This window comes from Canis aureus, chromosome 17 (assembly GCF_053574225.1).
Source record: "Canis aureus isolate CA01 chromosome 17, VMU_Caureus_v.1.0, whole genome shotgun sequence".
Classification (NCBI taxonomy): Eukaryota; Metazoa; Chordata; class Mammalia; order Carnivora; family Canidae; genus Canis; species Canis aureus.
This window is the reverse complement of record NC_135627.1, coordinates 9,770,773-9,785,920: the sequence shown is the minus strand read 5'-3', so window position 1 is coordinate 9,785,920 and position 15,148 is coordinate 9,770,773. Positions and strand designations below refer to the sequence as shown.

The window sequence follows — 15,148 nt, the reverse complement described above, 5'->3', positions numbered from 1 at the left end:
CACAAAACAGAAAAAAAAAAGTACAACAATATCAACATTCTCCATTTTGGACCTTGGAATGGCTTTGAGTTCATCAATGGGTTTCAAAACATCTTAAGAATTCCTTAAGTCAAAAAAAATAAAAATAAAAAAATAAAATAAATAAAATAAAAAAAATAAAAAAAAAAAGAATTCCTTAAGTCTAAAAGAGTACATACATATAGTCCACAACAAATATCTACAGCTGAATCAATTCATATGAATATTTAATAAAGCATTTTATGAAGAAATGAAACATTAATTTAAAGAATCATGGTGATGAGGTTTCTACTCATTTACTCATCAAGGTTTTTTAAGAGTAACAATAAAATTAACGTAGTTTGTTGTATGTTTCTAAAACTACAAATCTATTAACTTCCTAAAAACAGGATCATGAAAATGATGGGCAACGGGAGCTTGAATTCATAACATCAGTATGAAGACTATTAATCTGTCACTCTTGATATTCTACACAAAGGAGATGAGTGCCAGATTCCATAGCTGGCAACACAAGCATCCTGCCACTGGGAGTTTGTATTAAAATGAAATTAAAATTCTATCAGCCTTTCCTCCTCCCTGCCCATTAGATATGATTTCTGTGTGGCTTTATTCATTTTCTTCCTTCTCCTCCCTTCCAGGAAGTGTCCTCGTTTGTCTGCATGGTTGTTGTGTCCTGTGACTGAATCAGAAAGAAACAGGAAGAAAAAGGAAAACAAGTCAGGCCAAAGGATGAGGACTGGTGGAATTTTACAGAAAGAGAAAAAAACTTGGAAGTAAAGAAAGATAGCAGCCACAGCGCATGGAGGCAGGTGATGGGAGAGAAAAGAGAATAGACCTTAAGATATTTTGAGAAACTATACATTCATTCACTTCATAGTATTTGAGAGATTCAGTATGGATCTTGAGTCATCTTGAAATATATTTTCTTTGCATCTGCTGTGTTCCTTAATGTTCTACCCCTGCCTCTTCCCGTCCCACTGAGAGCTGCACTATATGAGTTGCTGGTGGTTAAGTGTTGAGCAGTTTGGGTTGTGGGGAGTCAGGCATGGGGACAGATGTTGAACAATATTCTGCTACTCTCCAGGAGCAGTGCTGTCCTCAGAGTTGCTTTTTTATAGCCATATCAGGATGGCATCATACTGAAACACATCATCAACAAGAAAGTCCCAAAGGAAAACATCAGTATTCCTGGATGTGTTCTACTCATGCCCTCCTTAATATTCTACTCTTACCAGCCAAGATTTTATTTCCTGGGAATGTCCTTTATGATACTTACCTGAGAAGGAACAGTGACTAATTGCTTGGCAGCTAATTTTGGTCCAAGACTCTTCAGAAGAATAAATCTGATGACAGTATTCAAGACTTCACTTAACCCAAACTATGGATTTACTTTCTGGAATTTCCTCATACTCAAGAAAAATGCATTGCAATTAAAACAAAAATCTTTGAATACTCTACTCACAGATTTTAAAAGCTGGAATCTCCATGAAAACACATGCTAGTCTTCATAGTATCTTGGTAAACACTGTTACATTTTAATTGCATTTCAAACATTCTCCAGGTTATAGTTTATTTGAGTCACATCTGACTATAACCATACAAAACCGCAAAGTGTGCCAAATGTCACATAATAGAACACAAATGAAATAAAATAGTTCTATAATAGGGTCATCGTGAGAAAGTGGTTAGTGGAGTACTTAACAAGAACTAGGTTTAGGTTGGATCCAATCCTGGCAGAAAAAATGGCATTATATATTTTAAAAGAATGCTCAGTTTAACCGACCCACCCAAATCAATATTTTAGCTTACCCACCCCCTACCCCCACCACATATACATGTGCACGGAGCCACCATAAAATTCAAAGGGAACTTGAAAGGCTTATGCACTTAGGCTGGTCACATTGGCATTACCTTCTCTTGGTTTGTAAAGCCCCTTTCGAAACATGGGTAGCTCAAGATCTGAGCTACCCATGCTGAAATATATGTACAAGGAAGGGGAGGAGCCCTGGTACTCAGGCCATACTAAGATGCAATGTCTACTCAATAAGAATCCTCACTGTTTGTAAGGCATTTATGCCAATTTTAAGGTTTATATACAAAGAATCTTTTGGTTTCAGCAAAACACAGACACTGAAACAATTTCACAATTGCAATTCAATTCACTTGAAACCCACACTTCTTATTAGCTCTGTTCACTCATGTGGAGATGTATGTGCCTTATGGGGACGTGGGGCCTGTTATTGTAGGGTATCAGCATGCCATTCACCTAGAAAGCAAAATGCTGCATCTCAGGAGAACGAGCCTACTACAGTGAGGCCCCACATCAGAGGAAAAGGTGAGCTTTGCTTTTGCTGTGATTTCCACAGCTGTGCCTCCCTTCTTTCTGGGATCGATGCACTCTTTTATCTAACAGCAGGAAAGGAGATGATTGTCTAATGTGGCAGCAGATACAAAAGGAGAGAATGTTAATGCAAGGCTACAACTAAACTCCCCTAGAGACCATACCCTCCAGGAGCCCAGGACTCCAGGATCCGACAGAAAGAGAGAGCTGGCACAATCAAGCGTGACAAATCATCACATTATAAGTCAGCTGGAACCTCTGATGGAGTCACAGTGTTTTCTGGTTGCTAGGGAGAGGATGGCGAATGAGAAGCTCTTCAGAGTTAGAAGTGTAGCTATGAGGCAGGTGATTTGTACAGATGACTCTTTCATAATGTTGGCTGTTGAGGCAATCAAAGGGCAACAGTGGCAACACTAGTTATGTATCAGGACTTTCTGTCTGAAATAAGGAAAACATCCTTTCTCCTGCCTATCCCTCTGACAAGGGCAGGATAATTGTGAGGTGTGTGAAGCATTAATTAGCTCCATGCACAACATTTAAGGGGTTGCCAGAACACTAAGGATTAAGGTAATATTCCAATATTTTTAAATGGAAATTAGTGCAGAGATATTCATGATAAACAAAATATCACATCTTTAATTAAAAAGAGGGTACTATTCTGTTTGTGTACCACTGAACTCACCTGGCTCACCCTAGATTGGCTGTATTCTTAAATGAGCATTAAATGATAGAAGTTCCACAAAGAAAGATTACTATTGGGTAGCCCTGGTGGCGCAGCGGTTTACCGCCGCCTGCAGCCCAGGGTGTGATCCTGGAGACCCGGGATCGAGTCCCACATCGGGCTTCCTGCATGGAGCCTGCTTCTCCCTCTGCCTGTGTCTCTGCCTCTCTCTCGCTCTCTCTGAATAAATAAATAAATAAATCTTTAAAAAAAAAAAAAAAAAAAAAAGAAAGATTACTATTACCCTTGAGCACCTGCCAAGATCCAAGCTTAAGCCTACTAGGTTCCTTTATTTGTTTTTGTTTCTGTTTTGTTTTTGTTTTTGTTTTTGTTTTGTTAACTAGGCTCAAGACTGGGTGTGGAGCCCAACAAAGGGCTTGAACTCATGACCCCAAGATCAAGACCTGAGCTGAGATCAAGATTTGGATGCTTAACTGAGAGAGACATCCAGGCACCCCCTACTAGGCCCTTTGTAAACTATTCCATTCCATCCTTGGAAACTTTTGAAGTCTTCTTTACTGTTCCATTTGACAGATGATGAAACTAAGGTTCTCATTAAGTCATGTTTCTGGGCCAGGACTTCACCCTGGGTGCCCAACTCCATCTCCTGTGCTCTTTCCACACATCATTCATTATCCACCAATAATGAGACTTCTACTGAAGCTTGTTTGATGCATTATAAAGACTTGAAATAATACAGACAGGGTAGGGCTTTCGGATGTCTGAGTTGATAAACAACTGAATACTCCCTGTCTCCCTCTCCCTCCACCTAGTGCCATTAAGTGAGCCTGTCAGCAAAATCCATGTCAGAAACAAAGTTATAAGAAGACTCAAGGGTGGAATCTAAGCTGGGAAAGAAAGAGAAGGTAGAAAATAACATAGGACTTCTTTTTCATGTTTGTTTATTTTTTCTTTTGCAGCAACGTCTTTGGATAAAGATTCCTTCAAAGAAAGCGCATAGCTTTATGTAAATGTGAAAACTTTCCAGAAGGGCCTAGTCATCCCTTGCCCTTTCTGTCCCATCCTGAAATACTTTCTAATACATTTAGCAATTTCTGATCTAGTTCTATACTGGGCTAGCTCTTGGGTTGTAGACTGCATGTGGGTGAAGAGTGCCACATGACTGGGGAACACATGTGAGCACTGCCACCCAAGAGGTGGACATTCTTATGGCCAGTGCTCTAATAGCCACTGTGCCAGGACTACTGGCTGACTCAGGACAGTCAGTAAATCAAACATCTGTCCCTGGATCTCTGCCTAACATTTTCACATGCATGGAATTGCTAACTTTCATTTCTCACTGCTAGAGCTATTCCTAGCCTCTCTCAGTCTCATGGAGAAAGAAGCTAGGTTTTTGTAATAACATTTTAATGTTTTTTAGCACTTTACAACCATTTCAATTCTTTCAGTCCACTATCCTTCTGTTGAGTCAGGGAATGAATACTCCTCTCCCCATCTGTGTCCTAGGTGAAAAGGCTCTCTACACATGGAAATTTGCAACATGTGACCTGAGAGTCACTTTGTCCTTCTAGTTCTAAAGTTCTGTGTCTACATATCAAGGAAGACATACTAAGGACAAAGATAACAGAAGCAAAAATTGGAGCACATAAAGGGGAAATTAATCAGAAAGAACAGCCTGGGGGAGAGAAGATTAAATTAAGAGAAATAACCTCCAGTGTCAAAAATTAAGGGCAGAAGGATGAATTTTTCATAGGAGCAGAAAAGTAACAGCTGCCAGGCTGTAACCTGGGCTGGGGGGTTAGGGGGAGTTAGGTAGACAGAGGAAGAGAGACTATTTTAGATATTACAGATACAAGTAATGATTTTTAACAAGCCCTTCCAATGCCTTCTTAAGAGATACTTCCATTAAAGTACATGTGCCAACACCAAAGCAATTATTATCAGGGAAGTCAGGGAGCTTTAGGGTAAAGGTAAGAGTACAGTTAGGGTTCTTGGCAAATGGTTGTGACAGCTAATTTGCATACTCATTTCACAAATGTCTCTAGGAATGTGGTAAGCATGCTATGCCTCCTGTTATCTTGACGATTAGATGCGCAACTACTGATCTGTCCCAGGACTGACACTGTAGCCAAAAGGAAGGACAAAGTTTACCTCTGTTTGGGGACATCCCTGAAAGAGGGAGGAAGGGAAGCAGCTCAGGCTCAGTCTTGGTTGGCTGTGATGAGAGGTAGGAATTTTGCAAACAACATCATATTATGCTACTACTAGCACTGACCAATGCTGTGTTTATTATAATTTATGAATTTATCATAAATCCCTAAAGAAATGAGGAAATGATAATAAACTAAAAGTTTGGATCAAATTAAAGAAAGAAAAGGAGAAGAAAACTGTGTTCTCATGATTCTATACTGAACAACAAGTATAAAAACTCGTCATGCCTTGGGTCAAAAGTATGGGCTTCAATGTTCAGCTTCTGAGACATGCAGAACACAATCTCACAAACACAATTAAGAGCACTGAAGAATATTAACTTGAAAAAAGAAAACAAAATGCCAATGTTTGCTCTTAAATTTTAATAATTTTGGAAAGATAAGATTGAGAAATAAAGGAGACATCCTTCCCTCTTACTAATCACAAAATTTGAGAGTGGCCACATCAAAATTACATAGAAGCAAATTTCCAGAGGGGCTTACTCTTCATGCTGCTGAGTGATTGTATTGATCGGGTAGCATTTTGGAAAAGGCATCTCTTGAGTCCTTAAGAGTTTACTTGTGATGTATTATTATTATGGATCAAAACAAAAACTTTATAGCTTTTTACTAGTTTTTATTATTAAACTATGTCCTGCAGCCTTACTCTGAGCATTCATTTCCTGTTGCTGCTGTAACAAATTACCACAAACTTAGTGTCCTGAAACCACATGATTTTTTTATCTCCTAGTTCTGTATGTCCGAAGTCTAATGGAGATGTCACTGGGCTTAAATCAAGGTGTGGACAGTGCTGGGTTTCTTTCTGCAGGCTGAAGGGGACAATCTGTTTCCTTGTCCTTTCTAGCTTCTTGTGGCTGCCCACATTCTTTGGCTCATGCCCTTTCTTTCCATCATCAAAGCCAGAAACATTGTACCTTTCTGTGTTTTTCTTCTAAAGTCACCCCTCCCTCTCTGACCATCATTGGGAAAGGTCATCCACTTGTAAGGACCTGTGTGATTAGATTGAGCCCCTTTAATAATCTGGGATAATCTCTTTATATCAACAGTCCTTTACATCTGTAAAATCCTTTTTGCCATGGGAGGTATCATATTTACAGGTTAACAGGTTCCAGGGATTAGGGAATGGATGCCTTTGCAGATGGGGCAAAGGGGAAACACATTATTCAGCTGACCACATAGGACTGCTTTTATTCACAACAGATGACACATTCAACTATTATTGGTCGTGAGTATAATGCTTTAAAACCCCAAAATGTTTAAAATTATAATTTCCTAAATAATTCTATCCTGAAATTAAAAATAGAGAGGTTGAAGACAGAGCATTTATGAAGAGATAGGAGGAAATAAGAGAATGGGGAAAAGATCATAATAACTACAACTACCAACACTGAATAAGTAGCTAGTGTGTGCTAGATTACTTGTAAGTCAAAAGTCAGTGTTCTGATAAACTGATTTAGAATAAAAACGTGTTCTAAACAGGCTACATAAAAACTAACTAAAGATCAGTTACATATTACAAACCAACATTCAATGAATTGAGGTTCTCAACGCATTCATGTTCTTGAATCAATGCTTGATTCACACTCCTGGTCATCCACCGAAGAGCAAGTAACTCCCTGACTCAGAGAAAGATCTCTTCTTTTATATCAAACACTTACTGTTCCTCTGCATTATGCTTCCAAGATAAACAAGCAAACAAGCAACAAAAGAAAGATAATGCAAATGAGGCAGAAACATGAACAAACCTGATTTTCTGCAGCAGTCTCAGAGTGAGGTATATAAGGGCATAGTCGAGAGAGAGAGAGAGGTCTGAGAAGCTGCCTGAACATTTCTTGGCTAGGGCCCCATTGTATACTCTTATCATTTTGCATGAAATATTGCAACACTCAAGTTCAGAAATGCCCATATTGAGTTGTATATTCACAAATTCATACGAAAGTCCAAATACCAATGGGTTGGGGTCAGCCATCATTTAAAGTATCCTAACTTCCTTTATTCCAAAATGGAACCATACTACTCAATGTTATAAAGCTTGTTTCAGAATACATGTGATTAGTAAGCACAGCCATTTCAAGAAATGATGACATTGCTCTACACTAGAATTATACATTCAAAAGTAGAGCAGGTTGCCAGAAGCCCTACTCCTGGTTCATGCAAAACTGGAAAAATCAATGAGAGGACATTTGTCAGTGAGCAGTTGAGAATAGTTATATTAGCTCTCTAATTTCCTCAATGCTTTAAATTCCCAAGTGTCACACTGTGAATCATGAATTTCCATTTCATTTACCACAGATAACTTGTATTCAACAAACTTATTTGGTAAGGATTTGTGGAACTCCCAGGCATACAAATAATTTCTTCTTATTTTTAATTTACTCTTTACCCTATTAGTCTTTAGCTGACTAGTTTTCTACCCCTGCATGGGAGTGCCTGAATAGACAGATCCACAGGCCTTCCCATCATTTATAGAGCAAAGGCAATGCCTTTTAACCCAGTAGAAAATGTTTAATATTATATCTCCAAGTGATTCAGTGAAATGTACATTTTACAATAATTTTATCTATTAATACTTATTCTTAGGAAATTAAATACTTTTTAAAAATATTACATTAACAGAAGTCAGATTATAATGCCTTTATAAACACTGCTTTAAATTTGAAAGTCATTTCTCCTTCCAAGTGTATAATGTATTTTACACAGAACATTCAAGTGAACTAATTCATGTTCATATAAACTCTTTCTCCATGGTATTTACAGCATTAAAACAAACAAAGGAGCAAGGATAGAATAAATAGCTATCTTTCTCCAAGAGTGATCACTAGACCAGCAGCAACAGCAGTGTCACCTGGGATATGTGAGAATGTAAATCTCCAGCCCTTGAGACATCTCTGTAGAATCAGTGATTGGTTTCTAAGGGTAACACCTATGACTTCATTTATTTATTCATACTTTTGGGACTATCTTATCTTTTTCTGACAGTGTGTGTTTTAGTGATCCTTGGGCCTGTGGGAACATCAGAATCACTGGAAGATTTTGTGAAAACACAGATTGCAGGGCTCACCTCCTGAGTTCCTAATTAGGCAGGGAGCTCTGTATCAAGTAGACTCCGTGTGTACAGTAAGTGATGGCTCCCTCTTCCAGATCTTTCCCCCTTTTCTTCTTGCTGAGGGACCCAGAACCATTATGGCATTGCTATTATTGTCTTATCACTATGGTCTTAGAATCTGCTCCTGCAGTTCAGACCTAGTGCTACTGCTTGGTTGTGTACGCCTGCATTGTTTTTAAGCCTAAAGGCAGAAACCATCGAGAATCTGAGTTTTTTATACCTCTTTTCTACATCTTTTTGTAAATGGAAATGATTCAGGCCATAGAAAACTTCCTTCCAATGTGGCTAAAATTCCCTGAAGGTAGCCAGATAAGAAGTTTCATGGACGTGACCAATCTTTAGAAAGCAACTCAAAAAATTAAAATGTTTGGGGCACCTGGGTGGCTCAGTCACTTAAGCATCCAATTCTTGATTTCAGCACAGGTCATGAACACAGGGTCATGGAATCAAGCCCCACCTGGGGCTTCACGATCAGCAGGGAGTCTGCTTGAGATTCTCCCTCCCTCTCCCTTTGCTCCTCCCGCTTGTGCACACTCTCTCTCTAAAATAAATAAATAAATCTTTAAAAGAAAATTAAAAAGCTTATGTGTACCAAAAAAGCCTCACAGTACAACCAGCATGAGTTAAGGGGGGGGTCATACCACTAGTACGGGACTAAAAAGTAGTTATTTATCCTAGAAGAGTAGGTTTACCGAAAATGTCTGGAACCTCTAATGAACATTTCCATACAAAGAATTCTTTGTCCCCAAACTACCCCTCAGCACTTGGCAAAACACTCCCAATAAGGAGTAGTTTCAGCCACAAAGCCACAGGCTGAGGTGGCTGAGCTCAGATCTGGGCTCCTGAGTTCTGCATGCAATGGGAAAGGGGGAGTCAAACTCAGCATCTAACCATGCACAAGTCCTGCTCATTATAGAGTATATCTCCTTGAAAAGCCCACTTTAATCTGTGCGTTACTAACAGTGGGTGTCCACAGATCAAAACAGCCAGACAGGGAGGAGTGATTGGCAACAGATGGGGACCCACATAAGGAGGTGAAAGATAGAATTCCATCAGACACAGAGAGGCAGTCACAGGTAGAGTGTATCTAGAAAATAAATCCAGCCCAAAACACAGCAGAAGATATTCACAGAAATGATGGAACCTCATCACCTGCCCCTGCCTCGGCCAGAAGAAGGATGGGAGCCAAGGGCTGTGCCTAGCAAAAGGTGATACCTCACCCTGGCATCTATACTTTAAATCAAACCAGCCAGAATTTGCACGTCTGTCCCCTAGCGAGTCTTTCAAGGCCCTATTGCTTTCACCTGAGCTCCTCCTCTCTCATCAATAGGATTTCTGCTCAAGAAACACTAAACCATAAGCAACCCCAGCTCACAGTTGTTGCATATTCCATATCAGGTGTCGTGCTCATGTTTATGTGGTTGACCTGTTTCCATCCTCACACAGCAGCAACTTGAGATAGGGCCAGTTATCTTTATGATTCAGGAGAGAAGGGAACTGAAGTGTGAATAAAGGACACAGACGGCTCTCTTAGGTGGTAAAGTAGCAAAGCTGGAACTTGAATTCAAGTCCATCTGGTTTCAGAGTCCATCCTCTGACCCTCACACTAAGATAATTTCACTCTGTTTTGGTCATTCTCGGTAAGTAAGGGAAGCTTTCTGAGCCACTCTGATTTTCCCTCTGGTTCTGCTGTTTCAAAGCAATGTTTCTTTCAAAAAACAGAAAAAAAAAAAAAAGACCAAATCCATGAACAGTAGCTTACCCTGGGAGGAGAAGATGCCCACAGGTGCTTTATTGGCTTCCTAGGACTGTTATAAGAAGCGCCACAACTGGGTGGCTTAGAAGAGCAGAAACTTAGCTCACAGTTCAGAAGGTTGGAAGCTTGAAATCAAGGCATCAGCCAAGTCAGTTCCTCCTGGAGGCTCTGAGGGAAGGTCTACCCCATGACTCTCTTGGCTTCGGGTAGTTGTTGGCATTCCTTGGCATTCCCTGGCTTACACAGCCTCACTCCAATTTCTGCCTCTGCCTCCCATGGTGTCCTCAATGTGTCCATGTCAATTAAGTCAATTTCCCCTCTTCTTTTAAGGACACCAGTCATATTGCATTAGTGCCTACCAATAGGACTTCCTCTTAACCTGATTACATCTTGCGAAGACTCGATTGCCCAATAAGATCACTTCCATAGGCGCTAGAGGTTAGGACATCAATATATCTTTTGAGGGGACAAAATTCAATCCACAACAATTTCTTACTGCCTAGAAAGATAATGAAGTTCTATTTGATTTTACTCCTTTTGCTGGCTTTACCAGCCACAGAAAAGAATCCTCTGCATGGATTCTAGAATTCTAGAATGTTACTCTGCAGCTGAAAACCTTCATCAGTGATCCTTTTCCTCTTCTGGCAAGTCTTTCATTCCAGGATTTCCAACGTCAAACCAAACTACTGCTCTTTTGAAAATTTCACCTGGGATTTGTTGCCTCACTCTTGTCAAAATCCTGCCCATTTTAAAAGCCCTTTTAAGATTGTGATACTTTTTATCCTAAAATTTTCTTTCTTGCTTCTCCACTTCCTGGTGTATTGTTTTCTCTGTGATGTTGAAGTTTTTCTTTACTGCCCCAAATTTCTTTGATCAAGTCTTTCTTCCTTACTATCTTATGTTTTCCTTATACTCATGACAGGGATGAGTAATCACGTTTGTCTTTGTATCTCTTACATTCCTGATATATAATACCTTTCACACAGTGGGTGCTGATGAATTGTTGGATGAGTTGACAGATATACTGTCAAGAATTTCAGAAAATTTTGCATTTCCACAAAGATAGTTGCTATTGAAAGAGTAATGAAGAATCTAATGTCATTTTGCAGCTTTGAAAACTGACTTTCAAATCCACAAAATATAGATAACAACATCTACTCCACATGGAGGTGACAAATATCAAGTGAAACACTGGTGAAATTTCCTCATAGAATGCATCACATGTGGTAGATACTGAACAAATATTTGTTGGCTGTTGATTGTTAATTTCTTGATTCTATTACAGTTTGTTAAGCCCTGAAAATTCTTGAATCTTGATAGAGGCATATCAATGAAAACCTACAGAATGCATTCGGGTTACTTACTCTTCCTTCTAGGCAATCAAGGCATTTGGACTTGGAAAAATAAAAATTCTTGCCCCTTGTTTCTGTAGGATTTATTGGTTATTCATTTTATTAATTTACTCTCTTGATTCATTTTCATAAAGTCTGTGAGGTACTGGCTATGCATTAAGATTTAAGGCCAGCCAGCATCCTTGGTATCATAAAGCCTTTTATCTCTGATTAGGAGGTAATATAATTTCCCATACCAGATTGGTATGCTTGCTGAGGGTAGAGACAACGTTTACTTAGCCATACTACTACACCCAGCAGGTGCTCAGTAAATGATGAATTGCATTGAATCTCTCCACCAAAGGCTTTGGTTCCTAACCTAGCAGCCCCAGCATCTCCTTTTAAAAACCAATATTTTGTATTGTACCTATTTGCTGACCTGAAGTAAAATTCATAAAACTTTCCCTCACACATAATTTTTAAATTCAATATAATGCCCTAACTATAATATAAAGGAGCAATAGGATTATTACTTTAAATGAACAAATATTTCTCTCTCTCTCTCTCTCTCTCTCTATATATATATATATATATGTATGTATATATATACACACATATATATAAATAGATATATAAATAGATATCTCAGGAAATAATAGAAGAATCTTAAATTATATGTTCTGAGGTAAAAGAACTTAATTTAGAAAATTAGGAGTGAGATTAGAGCCCTCTGATCTATTTGGAGAATCCCAATGACTGTAACAGTTATAAATTGAAGCCACTACACATATATTTTATTTGTGCAGCCATTCATAATAAGATTTCCCAAAATGGTGAACAATTGTTGGTAAGGTTCTCAACAAAAATAGGATGATCTTCTTCTGATTTACATGGCAGATGTGTTCCTGAAAATTTCAGCTCATGTTAAAACCATGCAAAAATTACTTCATGTTTACAATTTAAAAAAAAAAGGGTTGGGGCAAGCAAACCAATTTTTTAAAAGATTTTATTTACTTGAAAGACAAAGAAAGCTAGCATAAATAGGGGGAGAGGAAGAGGGAAAAGCAGATTCCCCACTGGGCAATTCCCTGTGCCCCCCTCCCCTACACACATACATACTAGGATCATCACTTGAGCCAAAGGCAGACACTTAACTGAATGAGCCACCGAAGCACCCCAAACAACCTGATTTTTAAAATGAGCTAAATACTTTAACAAACACCTCACCAAAGGAAATGAACAGATGGCAGAAAAACACCTGAGAAGATTTTCCATATCATATGTCATCAGGGAAATGCAAACTAAAATAAGATACCACCACACACCTATTAGAATGGCAAAAATCCAGAACACTAACAATACCAAATGCCAGTAAGGATGTGAGGCAACAGGAACCCTCTTCCACTGCTGGTAGGAATGCAAAATGGTACATTCACTTTAGAAGACAGATAGTACTTTCATATAAAACTAAAATAACCTTACCATATGATCCAACAATATTGATAATTGGTATTTACCCAAAGGAGTTAAAAACATATCTACACAAAAACCTGCACATAAATATTTATAAAAGCTTTCTTCGTAATTGCCAAAACTCAGAAGCAACTAAAATATTCTTTAGTAGGTGAATGGACAAGTAAACTGTGGTACATCCAAACAATGGAATGTTATTCAGCAATAAAAAGAAATGAGTTATCAAACCATGAAAAGACAGGGAGGAACCTTAAATGCATATTACTAAATGAAAGAAGCGAATATGAAAAAGCTTTACTCTGTATGATTCCAACTATATAACATTGAGAAAAAAGGTAAAACTATAGAGACAATAAAAAGAGCAGTGGTGTCCAGGGGTGAGGAAGGTGGAAGGGAAGAACAGGATGAGCATAGGGGGCTTTTAAGGCCGTGAAATTACTCCATATAATACTACAATGGTAAGTACATTTGTTTAAATTCATAGAATGTACAACAACAAGAGTAAACCCTAATTTAAACTATGGGCTTTGTATGGTTATGACACGCCAATGGACATTCATACTTGTAACAAATATACCATGTTGTTGGGGGATGCCGATGGTGGTGGAGATTAGGCATGTGCAGGGCCTGGGGGATATGGGAAATCTCTGTATCTCCCTTTCACTTTTCCTGTGGACCTAAAACCACTCTAAGAAACAAAGTACATTTTTTAAAAAAGGTTAGGTTATTACTATTAATATTTCCCCTATTTAAAGTATAACAGGAAATTTGAAAGTCAGAATATGCAGAGCAATTAATTCATCAGTGCAGTGCGTAGGATTGTGATCCACCTTAAAGACAATTTGGGAGTGGGGGGTCCTTAACTCTGTTAAAGGCCAGAAGTCCTTCCCATGCTTCCTGTCAAATGTTAGGGGTGGTAGTGCCCCCATAGAGAATCAACAGCCAAGTTCCTTCAGACTCTTGCTGTGTGATTTCCTAACCTATCATCCCTATCCAAGTGCAAGTCACTGATTTCTTTCCCATCTCTTCCAAAGTCCTGTTATTGAGGATGCTTATCCTAATACCCTGACAGACCAACCAAATCTCAGTGATAGAACTTATCTTGACGTCCAACACAACAAAATCTATGACAAAAAAATTGAACATACCTAGGAGAAACCTTCTCTTCTTGAGTCATTTCCTTTTGCATAAAATAATTTTCTAAAACAGGGAATCAGTTTTCACATATGAGATCTGGTTCACACATTATCTAGCACACAGTAGGACCCATATGTTGAATAAAGGATGACAGTGAGTTTGTTCACATCTGAATGACAGCTATCTTACGGCATGCAATTAAAAATACAGTATTTCTCAGTAAAACAGGTGCATCCATGTATGACACAAAACTACAAAATGTGTGATAATTTATCTCATTTTCAATGAATTAGTGCAATGTCCCATTTTTTCTCACTTGTTAGTCACAGTGGTCTAGCTCAGTAAATTTAAAAGATCAAAATTACTGTTCTTTTGTGACCTTGTCTATTATCACCCTTTGACATTAACTCTAAGAAGTATAGTAAGAAATTCTGGGATGCTTGAGTGGCTCAGTGGTTGAGCATCTGGCTTCAGCTCAGGATGATCCCAGGTTCCTGGGATTGAGTCCCACATCAGGCTCCCCTGCAGGGAGCCCGCTTCTCTCTCTGCCTATGTCTTTGCCTCTTTCTGTGTGTCTCTCATGAATAAATAAATAAAAATCTTTTAAAAAATAATACTCCACCCACTAGAATAAATTCTAATAAGACAAGGTTTTTGGTCATCTCTATCCAGTGATATATCCCAAAATCTAGAAGGAAACTGAAATGAAATAGATGTTTAAAAAAATGTTTGGGATGAATGATGAATGAACAAGTGAATATTGTGATCAACATGTGTGAAGTACCATGATAAAGTACAAAGAGAAAAACAAAAACTCTCAGCCCTCAAGGGACTCTCTGTCAACTGGGGAAATAGACTCCTAATATTAATGACATGCATGCCAATACATGTTGTGTACATTCCTAAGATAATATCAAGAAGAGAGAACTAATATTTCCTGTGCATCAAGAAACACTTGATAAAATTTTATTCAGATTAAATCAAGGTATTTTACCCTCAGAGTAATTGATATTTGGGGCTAGATAATCTTTGTTGCAGGAGGCTGTGTCATGTACTATAGAATGTTTAGTGTCATTTCTCATCTCTACCCAGCA

General features: G+C 38.5%; 1 protein-coding gene across 9 annotated transcripts in view; it reads right to left on the bottom strand.

The window, feature by feature from the left end:
- Positions 1-15,148, bottom strand: part of FGF14 (fibroblast growth factor 14) — a 614,603-nt gene that overhangs the window by 283,454 nt on the left and 316,001 nt on the right. Inside the window, exon 1 of one of the 9 annotated variants that reach the window (XM_077855047.1) lies at positions 10,120-10,626. The exons of the other annotated variants lie outside the window; for them this stretch is intronic. The gene's annotated coding sequence lies outside the window, so the exon portion shown is untranslated. Of the gene's footprint in view, positions 1-10,119; positions 10,627-15,148 lie in introns of those variants that run through there. 9 annotated transcript variants of the gene reach the window in all.